The following is a 14621-nucleotide window of genomic DNA, read 5'->3' as shown; positions in this document are numbered from 1 at the left end:
CATAATTTGCCTATTGAAAGTGCTGCTATAAACATTGGAGTACAAGTGCCCCTATGCATCAGCACTCCTGTATTCCTTGGGTAAATTCCTAGCAGTGCTATTCCTGGGTCATAGGGTAGATCTGTTTTTAATTTTTTGAGGAACCTGCACACTGTTTTCCAGAGCGGCTGCCCCAGTTTGCATTCCCACCAGCAGTACAAGAGGGTTCCCATTTCTCCACATCCTCACCAGCATCTGTAGTCTCCCGATTTGTTCATTTTAGCCACTCTGGCGTGAGGTGGTATCTCAGTGTGGTTTTGATTTTTATTTCCCTGATGATGAGTGACATTGAGGCATCTTTTCATGTACCTGTTGGCCATCTGAATGTCTTCTTTAGAAAAGTGTCTGTTCATGTTTTCTGCCCATTTCTTCACTGGATTTTTTTGGGGGGGTGTGGAGTTTGGTTAGTTCTTTGTAGATTTTGGATACTATCCCTTTGTCTGATATGTCATTTGCAAATATCTTTTCCCATTTCATTGGTTGCCTTTTAGTTTTGTTGATTGTTTCCTTTGCTGTGCAGAAGCTTTTTATCTTCATGAGGTCCCAATAGTTCATTTTTGCTTTTAATTCCTTTGCCTTTGGAGATGTGTTGAGTAAGAAATTGCTGCGGCTGAGGTCAGAGAGGTTTTTTCCTGCTTTCTCCTCTAGGGCTTTGATAGTTTCCTATCTCACATTCAGTTCCTTCATCCATTTTGGGTTTATTTTTGTGAATGATGTAAGAAAGTGGTTTAGTTTCATTCTTCTGCAGGTTGCTGTCCAGTTCTCCCAGCACCATTTGTTAAAGAGACTGCCTTTTTTCCGTTGGATATTCTTTCCTGCTTTGTCAAAGATTAGTTGGCCATACAATGGAAGAATAAATATTGTTAAAATGTCAATACTACCCAAAGCAATCTACACATTCCATGGAATCCCAATCAAAATTGTAACCAGCATTCTTCTCGAAGCTAGAACAAGCAATCCTAAAATTTTATGGAACCACAAAAGACCCCAAATAGCCAAGGTAATATTGAAGAAGAAAACCAAAGAGGGAGGCATCACAGTCCCAGACTTTAGCCTCTACTAAAAAGCTGTGATCATCAAGACAGTACGGTATTGGCACAAAAACAGACACAGACCAATGGAATAGAGACTCCAGATTTGGATTCTAATTCTTATTTCCAAACTGATTTGATTATCTATTCTCCTCTTTCCCCCCTAAGGAGCATTACTATCACTAATAGTCTAGGACTGAAATTTAGAAAACTTTTGAATTATGATCTTATTTTTTTCTTTAACTCTTTACCATTTACGTGTTTGTAAGAACCTATTAAGGACACAAAGGACAGAATCTCTACTTGTATAACAGAATGAGGGAGAGTTTTCTTTGACATAAAAATATCTCCTGGTTGATAGATAGGGACCTATCAAGTAACATCTGTTCAGGCCACTCATAATAACAACCCCCAATCTATCTTTTCCAGTCCAAGAGACACCAGTCTTCATGCTGGTGTTGCAGTGTTGTAATGATGAACTTTTTCTTTCATTATATAAGAAACAATAGAAAGGTAAGTGTCCTCATTGCCAATGTTAGTTTTATTTATCTTCCCTAATGGTGACCATGGCATAGAGAAAAATCATATTCATGTAGAACTGCACAAAGATATTGGGTCTTTGGCAGAGGGCCCAGACAGCTTGTTATCAGAATAAAAGAGAACAGGGGATAATGTCTCATACATCTTGAAATATTTAAAGGCTCACTAAACCTTGGTACAAAGGCAATTGGCACATCACCGTGAGTAAAATAAGATTGGGGGAGGGAGGTGAAAATGGATGATATCCCACTCTCCCATTCTTTCTGACCTGTTTCCCACAGTGGCTTCAAATTCACTAAAAGAGGGGTGTAAAGAGTGATTTTTAGCTTTGCACAATAGAAAAAAAAATCAGACAGCTTTTCAAGACAAACTTTTCTTTCTCAAAGCTACTTACTGTCTTTTACCTTTTTAGCACAGGAGGGCACCCTACAAATAATGAATACAAGCCTTTATTTTACAGATAAGGAAATTGAGGCCCAGAAAAGACCTGTAACTTGCCTTAGGTGGTTGCGTTCTATCAGCTCAGACTTAGGATGGTAGAATAAATATGAGTAGGTTTTGCAATGGAGGAATAGAAGTAAGATTTGTAAGTGTCCACATTTTGAAAGTTCTAGATATCTTGAGAGAAACTGATTTTTTCTGTTTGCAGCTGGAGTGTTATTGGATCTGTGATGCCCTCACTTTGGGGACTGTAGAATAACAGCTATAAGCTCCATAACCGGAGCCTGTTAATACTTATTACCTGCCAATTTTTTTATTTCAAGTTTTTATTTAAATTCTAATTAGTTAACACATATAGTAAAATTGGGTGCAGGTGTAGGCTTTAGTGATTCATCACTTAAATACAACACTCAGTGGTCATCACAAGTACTCTCCTTAATCCCCATCATCAATTTAGCCCAACAGCTTCCATTAACAGTTTGTTCTCTATTGTTAAGAGTCTCTTGTGGTTTGCTTCCCTCTTTTCCCCCCTTCCCCTATGTTCATTTGTCTTGTTTCTTAAACTCCACATATGAGTGAAATCATATGGTATTTGTCTTTCTCTAATTTTGTGTAGCATAACGTATTCTAACTCCATCCATGTTATTGCAAATGGCAAGATTTCATTCTTTTTAATGGCTGAGTAATATTCCACTGTATATATACACCTGGCAATTCTTTTTTTGGGGGGGAGGGGGCATATCTTTTTTTAAATTTATATCCAAGTTAATTAGCATATAGTGCAATAATGATTTCAGGAATAGAATCCAGTGATTCATATAACCACCAATGTTTATCCCAAGTGTCGTCCTTAATGCCCCTTGCCCATTTAACCCATCGCCCTACCCACAACCCCTCCAGCAACCCTCAGTTTGTTCTCAGTTTGTATTTAAGAGTCTCTTATGTCTTGTCCCCCTCCCTGTTTTTATACTATTTTTGCTACGCTTACCTTATATTCATCTGTTTTATATCTTAAATTCCACATGAGTGAAGTCATGTATTTGTCTTTCTCTGACTAATTTTGCTTAGCATAATACACTCTAGTTCCATCCACATTGTTGCAAATGGCAAGATTTCATTTGTTTTGATTGCCCATTAATATTACATTGCATATATATACCACATCTTCTTTATGCATTCATCAGTCAATGGACTTTTGGGCTCTTTCCATACTTTGGCTATTGTTGATAGTGTTGTTATAAATATAGGGGTGGGTGGATGTGCCCCTTCAAAACAGCACTCCTGTATCCTTTGGATAAATACCTAGTAGTCCAATGCTGGGTCGTAGGGTAGTTCTATTTTTAATTTTTTGAGAAACTTCCATACTGTTTCCCAGAGTGGCTGCACCAGTTTGCATTCCCACCAATGGTGCAAAAGAGTTCCTCTTTCCTCACATCCTTGCCAACTCTGTTGTTGCTTCAGTTGTTAATTTTAGCCATCTGACAGGTGTGAGGTGGTATCTCATTGTGGTTTTGATTTGCATTTCTCTGATGATGAGGGATGTTGAGCATTTTTTCATGTGTCTGTTAGCCATCTGGATGTTTTCTTTGGAAAATTGTCTACTCATGTCGTTTGCCCATTTCTTCACTGGATTATTTGTTTTTTGGGTGTTGAGTTTGGTAAGTTCTTTATAGATTTTGGAAACTAACCCTTTATCTGATATGTCCTTTGCAAATATCTTCCCACATTCCATCACTTGCCTTTTAGTTATGTTGATTCCTTCACTGTGCAGAAGCTTTTTATCTTGATGAGGTCCCAATAGTTCATTTTTGCTTTTGTTTCCCTTGCTTCCGGAGATATGTTGAGTAAGAAGTTGCCATGACTGAGGTCAAAGAGGTTTTTGCCTGCTTTTTCCTCTAGGATTTTGATGGCTTCCTGTCTTATGTTTAGGTATTTCACTCATTTCAAGTTTATTTTTGTGTATGTATAAGATAGTGGTCCAGGTTCATTCTTCTGTATGTTAGTTTCCTGTTTTACCAACACCATTTGCTGAAGAAACTGCCTTTTTCCATTGGATATCCTTTCCTGCTTTGTCAAAGATTAGTTGGCCATACGTTTGTTGGTCAATTTCTGGGTTCTCTATTCTGTTCCATTGATCTATGTGTCTGGTTTTGTGCCAGGGCCACACTGTCTTGATGATTAGAGCTTTGTAATACATCTTAAAGCCTGGAATTGTGATGCCTCCAGCTTTGGTTTTCTTTTTCAGGATTACTTTAGCTATTCGGAGTCTTTCTGGTTCCATACAAATTTTAGAATTGTTTATTCTAGCTCTGTGAAGAATGCTGGTGCTATTTTGATAGGGATTGCATTGAAGATATAGATTACTTTGGGTAGTATTGACATTTTAACAATATTTTTTCTTCCAATCCATGAGCATGGAATACTTTTCTGTGTGTGTGTGTGTGTGTGTGTGTGTGTGTGTGTGTGTGTTCTTTGATTTCTTTTATAAGCTTTCTATAGTTTTCAGTGTATAGATTTTTCACCTCTTTGGTTAGGTTTATTCCTAGGTGTTTTACGGTTTTTGGTGCAATTGTAAATGGGATAAATTCCTTGATTTCTCTTTCTGCTGCTTCATTATTGGTATATAGAAATGAAATTGATATCTGTACATTGATTTTATATCCAGCAACTTTGCTGAATTCATGGATCAGTTCTAGCAGTTTTTTGGTAGAATCTTTTGGGTTTTCCATATAGAGTATCATGTCATCTGCGAAGACTCAGAGTTTGGCTTCCTCCTTGCTGATCTGGATGCTTTTTATTTCTTTGTGTTGTCTGACTGCTGAGGCTAGGGCTTCTAACACTATGTTGAGTAATAGTGGTGAGAGTGGATATCTTTGTCGTGTTCCTGACCTTAGGGAGAAAACTCTCAGTTTTCCCTATTGAGGATGATTTTCGTGGTGGGTCTTTCATATATGGTTTTTATGATCTTAAGGTATGATCTTTCTATCCCTACTTTCTTGATGTTTTTTTTTTATCAAGAAAGGATGATGTATTTTGTTAAATGCTTTCTCTCCATGTATTGAGAGGATCGTATAGTTCTTATTCTTTAATGTGTTACTATTATTATTAATGTGATGTATCAAATTGATATAATTGCACATATTAAACAAGGCTTGCATCCCAGAAATAAATCCACTTGATCATGGTGAATATTTTTTTAATGTATTCTTGGATCCTGTTGGTTAGTAACTTGTTGAGGATTTTTGTGTCAATATTCATCAGGGAAATTGGTCTGTAGATCTCCTTTTTAGTGGGGTCTTTGTCTGGTTTTGGAATCAAGGTAATGCTAACCTCATAGAATGAGTTTGGAAGATTTCCTTCCATTTCTATTTTTGCAACAGCTTCAAAAGAATAGATATTAACTCTTCTTTATTTTTTTTTTGTTTTTATTTTATTTTATTTATTTATTTTTTAATATATGAAATTTATTGTTAAATTGGTTTCCATACAACACCCAGTGCTCAAACCAAAAGGTGCCCTCTTCAATGCCCATCACCTACACCCCCTCCCTCCCACCCACCATCAACCCTCAGTTTGTTCTCAGTTTTTAAGACTCTCTTATGCTTTGGCTGTCTCCCACTCTAACCGCTTTTATTTTTCCTTCCCCTCCCCCATGGTTTCTGTTAAGTTTCTCAGGATCCACATAACAGTGAAAACATATGCTATCTGTCTTTCTCTGTATGGCTTATTTCACGTAGCATAACACTCTCCAGTTCCATCCACGTTGCTACAAAGGGCCATATTTCATTCTTTTTCATTGCCACGTAGTACTCCATTGTGTGTATAAACCACAATTTCTTTATCCATTCATCAGTTGATGGACATTTAGGCTCTTTCCACAATTTGGCTCTTGTTGAGAGTGCTGCTATAAACATTGGGGCACAAGTGCCCCTATGCATCAGTACTCCTGTATCCTTTGAGTAAATTCCTAGCAGTGCTATTGCTGGGTCATAGGGTAGGTCTATTATTAATTTTTTAAGGAAACTCCACACTGTTTTCCAGAGTGGCTGCACCAGTTTGCATTCCCACCAACAGTGCAAGAGGATTCCCATTTCTCCACATCCTCGCCAGCATCTATAGTCTCCTGATTTGTTCATTTTGGCCACTCTGACTGGCGTGAGGTGATATCTGAGTGTAGTTTTGATTGGTAATTCCCTGATGAGGAGCGACGTTGAGCATCTTTTCATGTGCCTGTTGGCCATCCGGATGTTTTCTTTAGAGAAGTGTCTATTCATGTTTTCTGCCCATTTCTTCACTGGGTTATTTGTTTTTTGGGTGTGGAGTTTGGTGAGCTCTTTATAGATTTTGGATACTAGCCCTTTGTCCAATATGTCATTTACAAATGTCTTTTCCCATTCCATTGGTTGCCTTTTAGTTTTGTTGATTGTTTCCTTTGCTGTGCAGAAGCTTTTTATCTTCATGAGGTCCCAATAGTTGATTTTTGCTTTTAATTCCCTTGCCATTGGGGATGTGTCAAGTAAGAAATTGCTGCGGCTGAGGTCAGAGAGGTCTTTCCTTGCTTTCTCCTCTAGTGTTTTGATGGTTTCCTGTCTCACATTCGGGTCCTTTATCCATTTTGAGTTTATTTTTGTGAATGGTGTGAGAAAGTGGTCTAGTTGCAACCTTCTGCATGTTGCTGTCCTGTTCTCCCAGCACCATTTGTTAAAGAGACTGTCTTTTTTCCATTGGATGTTCTTTCCTGCTTTGTCAAAGATGAGTTGGCCATACGTTTGTGGGTCTAGTTCTGGGGTTTCTATTCTATTCCATTGGTCTATGTGTCTGTTTTTGTGCCAATACCATGCTGTCTTGATGATGACAGCTTTGTAGTAGAGGCTAAAGTCTGGGATTGTGATGCCTCCTGCTTTGGTCTTCTTCTTCAAAATTACTTTGGTATTCGGGGCCTTTTGTGGTTCCATATGAATTTTAGAATTGCTTGTTCTAGTTTCGAGAAGAATGCTGGTGCAATTTTGATTGGGATTGCATTGAATGTGTAGATAGCTCTGGGTAGTATTGACATTTTGACAATATTAATTCTTCCAATCCATGAGCACGGAATGTCTTTCCATTTCTTTATATCTTCTTCAATTACCTGCATAAGCTTTCTATAGTTTTCAGCATACAGATCTTTTACATCTTTGGTTAGATTTATTCCTAGGTATTTTATGCTTCTTGGTGCAATTGTGAATGGGATCAGTTTCTTTATTTGTCTTTCTGTTGCTTCATTGTTAGTGTATAAGAATGTAACTGATTTCTGTACATTGATTTTGTATCCTGCAACTTTGCTGAATTCATGTATCAGTTCTAGCAGACTTTTGGTGGAGTCTATCGGATTTTCCATGTATTATATCATGTCATCTGCAAAAAGCGAAAGCTTGACTTCATCTTTGCCAATTTTGATGCCTTTGATTTCCTTTTGTTGTCGGATTGCTGATGCTAGCATTTCCAACACTATGTTAAAGAACAGCAGTGAGAGTGGACATTCCTGTCGTGTTCCTGATCTCAGGGGGAAAGCTCTCAGTTTTTCCCCACTGAGGATGATATTAGCTGTGGGCTTTTCAAAAATGGCTTTTATGATGTTTAAGTATGTTCCTTCTATCCCGAGTTTCTCAAGGGTTTTTATTAAGAAAGGGTGCTGGATTTTGTCAAATGCCTTTTCTGCATCGATTGACAGGATCATATGGTTCTTATCTTTTCTTTTATTAATGTGATGTATCACGTTGATTGATTTGCAAATGTTGAACTAGCCCTGCATCCCAGGAATGAATCCCACTTGGTCATGGTGAATCATTCTTTTTATATGCTGTTGAATTCAATTTGCTACTATCTTATTGAGAATTTTTACATCCATATTCATCAGGGATATTGGCCTGTAGATCTCTTTTTTTACTGGGTCTCTGTCTGGTTTAGGAATCAAAGTAATACTGGCTTCATAGAATAAGTCTGGAAGTTTTCCTTCCCTTTCTATTTCTTGGAATAGCTTGAGAAGGATAGGTATTATCTCTGCTTTCAACATCTGGTAGAACTCCCCTGGGAAGCCATCTGGTCCTGGACTCTTATTTGTTGGGAGATTTTTGATAACCGATTCAATTTCTTCGCTGGTTATGGGTCTGTTCAAGCTTTCTATTTCCTCCTGATTGAGTTTTGGAAGTGTGTGGGAGCTTAGGAATTTGTCCATTTCTTCCAGGTTGTCCAGTTTGTTGGCATACAATTTTTCATAGTATTCCCTGATAATTGCTTGTATCTCTGAGGGGTTGGTTATAATAATTCCATTTTCATTCATGATTTTATCTATTTGGGTCATCTCCCTTTTCTTTTTGAGAAGCCTGGCTAGAGGTTTGTCAATTTTGTTTATTTTTTCAAAAAACCAACTCTTGGTTTCATTGATCTGCTCTACAGTGTTTTTAGATTCTATATTGTTTATTTCTGCTCTGATCTTTATTATTTCTCTTCTTCTGCTGGGTTTGCGGTGTCTTTGCTGCTTTGCTTCTATTTCCTTTAGGTGTGCTGTTAGATTTTGTATTTGGGATTTTTCTTGTGTTTGAGATAGCCCTGGATTGCAATGTATTTTCCTCTCAGGACTGCCTTCGCTGCATTCCAAAGCATTTGGATTGTTGTATTTTCATTTTTGTTTGTTTCCATATATTTTTAAATTTCTTCTCTAATTGTCTGGTTGACCCACTCATTCTTTAGTAGGGTGTTCTTTAACTTCCATGCTTTTGGAGGTTTTCCAGACTTTTTCCTGTGGTTGATTTCAAGCTTCATGGCATTGTGGACTGAAAGTATGCATGGTATGATCTCAATTCTTGTATACTTATAAAGGGCTGTTTTGTGACCCAGTATGTGATCTATCTTGGAGAATGTTCCATGTGCACTCAAGAAGAAAGTATATTGTGTTGCTTTGGGATGCAGAGTTCTAAATATATCTGTCAAGTCCATCTGATCCAATATATCATCCAGGGCCCTTGTTTCTTTATTGACAATGTGTCTAGATGATCTATCCATTGTTGTAAGTGGGGTGTTAAAGTCCCCTGCAATACCACATTCTTGTCAATAAGGTTGTTTATGTTTGAGAGTAATTGTTTCATATATTTGGGGGCTCCTGTATTCGGCACATACACATTTATAATTTTTAGTTCTTCTTGATGGATAGACCCTGTAATTATTATATAATGTCCTTCTTTATCTCTTGTTACAGCCTTTAATTTAAGGTCTAGTTTGTCTGATATAAGTATGGCTACTCCAGCTTTCTTTTGACCTCTAGTAGCATGATAAATAGTTCTCCATCCCCTCACTTTCAATCTGAAGGTGTCCTCAGATCTAAAATGAGTCTCTTGTAGACAGCAAATAGATGGGTCCTGTTTTTTTTATCCATTCTGATACCCTATGTCTTTTGGTTGGTGCATTTAGTCCATTTACATTCAGTGTTATTATAGAAAGATATGGGTTTAGACTCATTGTGATGTCTATAGGTTTCATGGTTGTAGTGATGTCTCTGGTACTTTGTCTCACAGGATCCTCCTTAGGATCTCTTGTAGGGCTGGTTTAGTGGTGATGAATTCCTTCAGTTTTTGTTTGTTTGGGAAGACCTTTATCTCTCCTTCTAGTCTAAATGACAGACTTGCTGGATAAAGGATTCTCGGCTGCATATTTTTTTCTGTTCATCACATTGAAGATTTCCTGCCATTCCTTTCTGCCCTGCCGAGTTTCAGTAGAGAGATCTGTCACAATTCTTATAGGTCTCCCTTTATATCTTAGAGCACATTTATCCCTCGCTGTTTTCAGAATTTTCTCTTTATCCTTGTATTTTGCCAGTTTGACTATGATATATCATGCAGAAGATTGATTCAAGTTACGTCTGAAGGGAGTTCTCTGTGCCTCTTGGATTTCAATGCCTTTTTCCTTCCCCAGTTCAGGGAAGTTCTCAGCTATGATTTCTTCAAGTACACCTTCAGCACCTTTCCCTCTCTCTTCCTCCCTGGAATACCAATTATGGGTAGATTATTTCTCTTAGTGCATCACTTAGTTTTCTAATTTTCCCCTCATACTCTTGGATTATTTTATCTCTCTTTTTCTCAGCTTCTTCTTTTTCCATAATTTTATCTTCTAGTTCACCTATTCTCTCCTCTGCCTCTTCAATCCGAGCTGTCGTCGTTTCCATTTTATTTTGCATTTCTTTTAAAGCGCTTTTCAGCTCCTTGTGGCTGTTCCTTAGTCCCTTGATCTCTGTAGCAATAGATTCTCCGCTGTCCTTTATACTGTTTTCAAGCCCAGCAATTAATTTTATGACTATTATTCTAAATTCACTTTCTGTTTATATTGTTTAAATCGTTTTTGATCAGTTCGTTAGCTGTCGTTATTTGCTGGAGGTTTTTTTAAGGGGAATTCTTCTGTTTGGTCATTTTGGATAGTCCCTGGAGTGGTGTGGAACTGCAGGGCACTTCCCCTGTGCTGTCTTGAATAACTCGTGTTGGTGGGCGGGGCTGCAGTCAGACCTGATGTCTGCTCCCAGCTCACCGCTGGGGCCACAGTCAGACTGGTGCGTACCTTCTCTTTCCCTCTTGTAGGGGCGGGATTCACTGTGGGGTGGCGTGGCCCATCTGGGCTACTTGCACGCTGCCAGGCTTGTGGTGCTGGGAATCTGGCGTATTAGCTGGGGTGGATCGGCAAGGTGCACAGGGGCAGGAGGGGCAGGCTCAGTTTGCTTTTCCTTGGTGATCTGGTCGGGAGGGGCCCTGTGGCACCGGGAGGGAGTCAGACCCGCCAGAGGGATGGATCCACAGAACCACAGCATTGGGTGTTTTCGAGGTGCAAGCAAGTTCCCTGACAGGAACTGGTTCCCTTTGGGATTTTGGCTGGGGGATGGATGAGGGAGATAGCGCTGGTGAGCACCTTTGTTCCCCACCAAGCTGCGCTCTGTTGTCTGTGGCTCAACAACTCTCCCTCCCGTTGTCCTTCAGCCCTCCCGTTCATGAGCAGATCTGTTAACTTATAACATTCCAGATGTTAAGTCCCACTTGCTGTCAGAACACACTCTGTCCGCCCCCTCCATTTTTGCAAGCCAGACTCAGGGCCTCTGCTTTGCCAGCGGACTGCCCCTCCATCCCGACTCCCTCCCTCCAGTCCATGTAGCGCGCACCGCCTCTCCACCCTTCCTACCCTCTTCCGTGGACCGTATATGCTTGGCTCTGGAGAATCCATTCTGCTAGTCTTCTGGTGATTTTCTGGGTTATTTGGGCAGGTGTGGGCGGAATCTAAGTGATCCGCAGGACGTGGTGAGCCCAGCGTCCTCCTACACTGTCATTTTCCCCTATTAACTCTTCTTTAAAAGTTTGGTACAATTCCTCTGGAAAGCCATCTGGCCCTGGACCCTTGTTTGTTGTTTGTTGGGAGATTTTGATGACTAATTAAATTTCTTTACTGGTTATGGGTCTGTTCACATTTTCTGTTTCTTCATGTTTCAGTTTTGGTAATATATGTTTCTAGGAATTTGTCCATTTCTTCCAGATTGCCCTATTTGTTGACATAATTTCTCATAATATTCTCTTATTATTTGTTTTTATGAAGTGGTGGTTATGATCTCTCCTCTTTCATTCTTGATTTTATTTATTTTGGGTCCTTTTTTTTTTTTTTTTCTTTTTGATCAATCTGACTAGGGGTTTTCAATTTTGTTAATTCTTTGAAAGAACCAGCTCCTGGTTTCATTGATCTGTTCTACTCCTTTATTATTATTATTATTATTATTATTATTATTATTATTATTTTAATTTTGATAGCACTGATTTATGCTCTAATCTTTATTATTTCCTGTCTTCTGCTGGATTTGGGCTTTATTTGCTGTTATTTTTCAAGCTCTTTAAGGTGTATGGTTAGGTTGTGTACCTGAGACTTTTCTTTCTTCATTAGGAAGGCCTGGATTGCTATATACTTCCCTCTTATGACTGTCTTTCCTGCATCCCAGAGGTTTTGGGCTGTCATGTTATCATTTTCATTGGTTTCCATTTACTTCTTAATTTCCTCTTTAACTTCTTAGTTAACTTATTAATTCTTTAGTAGAATGTTCTTTCATCTCCAAGTATTCATTGTCTTTCCAAATTTTTTCTTGTGGTTGATTTTGAGTTTCATAGAAGTGTGGTATGAAAATATTCAGTGTCATCTCAATCTGTTTGTACTTGTTGAAGGCTGATATGTGTCCCAGTATGTGATCTATTCTGGAGAATGTTCTATGTGGAGTTGAGAAAAATGTGCATTCTGCTGCTTTAGAATGAAATGTTCTGAATATATCTGTTAACCATCCAGTCCAATGTGTCAGTTAAAGCCATTGTTTCCTTGTTGATTTTATGCTTAGATGATCTGTCCATTGCTGTAAGTGGGGTGGTGAAATCCTCTAATATTATGGTATTATTATCAATGAGTTTCTTTATGTTTGTGATTAATTGATATATATTTGAGAACCTCCACGTTGGGGCATAAAAGTTTACAATTGTTAGATCTTCTTTATGGATAGACCCCTTAATTATGATATAATGCCCTATTCATCTCTTGTTACATCCTTTATTCTAAAATTTAGATTGTCTGATATAATTATGGCTGCTCCAGCTTTCTTTTGGTGACCATTAGCATGGTAGATGTTTCTCCATCCCCTGACTTTCAATCTGAAGGTGTCTTTAGGTCTAAAGTGGGTCTCTTGTAAACAGCATATAGATCAATCTTGTTTTCTTATCCATTCTGTTACCCTACGTCTTTTGATTGGAGCATTTAGTCCATTAACATTTAGAGTAAGTACTGAAAGATATGAATATAGTGCCAATGTGTTGTCTATAGAGTTGGAGTTTCTGGTGGTGTTCTCTGGTCCCTTCTAGTCTTTGTTGCCTTTGGTCTTTTTTGTTTTGTTTCTTCTTTTCTCCACTCAGAGAGTCCCCCTTCAAATTTCTTGCAGGAATGGTTTCGTGGTCATGAACTCCTTTAGTTTTTGTTTGTCAGGAATCTCTTTATCTCTCCTTCAGTTTTGAACGACAGCCTTGCTGGATAAAGAGTTCTTAGCTGCATATTTTTCCAATCCCGCACGTTGAATATATCCTGCTACTTCTTTTTGGCCTGCCAGGTTCCTGTGGATAGGTCTGCTGCAACCCTGTTCTGTCTTCCCTTATAGGGTAAGGACTTTTTTTTCCCCATTGCTGCTTTCATAATTCTTTCCTTGTTTGTGTATTTTGTGAATTTGACTATGATATGCCTTGTTGATGGTCAGTTTTTGTTGAATCTATTGGGAGTTCTCTGTGCTTCCTGGATTTTGATATCTATGTCTTTCCCCAGAGTAGGAAAATTTTCCAGAATAATTTGCTGACATAAACCTTCTACCCCTTTTTCTCTCTCTTCATCTTCTTGGACTCCTATGATTCAGATGTTATTCCTTCTTAATAAGTCACTGAGTTATCTAATTCTTGTACCATGCTCTTTTACCTTACTCTCTTTTTTTCTGATTCATTATTCTCCATAATTTGTCTTCTCTTATCACTGATTTGCTGCTCTCTTCATCCATCCTTGCCACTGTTGCATCCATTCAATATTTCCTCTTGGTTATAGCATTTTAAGTTTCATACTGACTAGATTTTACTTCTTTTATCTATTCAGAAAGAGATTCTATGCTTTTTTCAACTCCAGCTAATATTCTTATTATTGTGACTCTAAATTCCAGTTCAGACATCTTGCTTATATCTGTGTTGATTAAGCCCCTGGCTGTCATTTCTTTGTGTTCTTTCTTTTGGGGTGAATTCCTTCATTTTGCCATTTTGGAGGAAGAAAAAGGATAACTTAAATAAAATAAAAAGTAAAAAAAATTAAAAACAACACAGAAAATCAAATAAAAGAAGCTAGATCCTCTGTCTAGGTGAGTTTTGGTCTGGTTGTTGAAACTTGATAGAATAGAGAAAAAAGGGAAAGAAAAGAAAAAGAAAAAGAAAAAAAGTAAGAAAGTTTAAAAATTAAAAATATGTATAGAATAAAATAGAATAAAATGTAATGAAGAAAGTGAAATAGAATAAAATACTTAGAAAAAAATAAAAAACATAGTAAAAAGAATTAAAAAAAATTTTTAAAGGAAACTATGGGCGCCTGGGTGGCTCAGTGGGTTAAGCATCCAACTTCAGCTCAGGTCATGATCTTGCAGTCTGTGAATCTGAGCCCCAAGTTGGGCTCTGTGCTGACAGCTCAGAGCCTGGAGTCTGCTTCAGATTATGTGTCTCCTTTTCTCTCTGCCCCTCCCCAACTCACACTCTGTCTCTCTCTGTCTCTCAAAAATAAATAAATGTTAAAAATTTTTAAAAAATAAAATAAAAAGACAAAAATAAAATTTTCTTTTTCTGTATCCAAGAAAAATAAATGAAAGGAGAAAAAGAAAATAAAAGAAATAAAAAAAAAATAGATGAACCAGCAAACAGAGTGAAACTCGAATGAAGTTACATCCAGTTTCCCCTAGAACTCAAACAATGAAGCACTCTATAGTCTGTACACTAAGAAAATGGAGAAACTTGTGGT

General features: G+C 37.9%; 1 protein-coding gene across 3 annotated transcripts in view; it reads left to right on the top strand.

Annotated features, from left to right (window-relative positions):
- The window catches only part of FAM13C (family with sequence similarity 13 member C), a 171481-nt gene that overhangs the window by 137761 nt on the left and 19099 nt on the right, over window positions 1-14621 (top strand). The gene's annotated exons all lie outside the window — the stretch shown is intronic.

The sequence above is a fragment of the Panthera tigris genome, chromosome D2 (genome assembly GCF_018350195.1).
Source record: "Panthera tigris isolate Pti1 chromosome D2, P.tigris_Pti1_mat1.1, whole genome shotgun sequence".
Lineage (NCBI taxonomy): Eukaryota > Metazoa > Chordata > Mammalia > Carnivora > Felidae > Panthera > Panthera tigris.
This window is presented reverse-complemented; position numbering and strand designations above follow the sequence as displayed.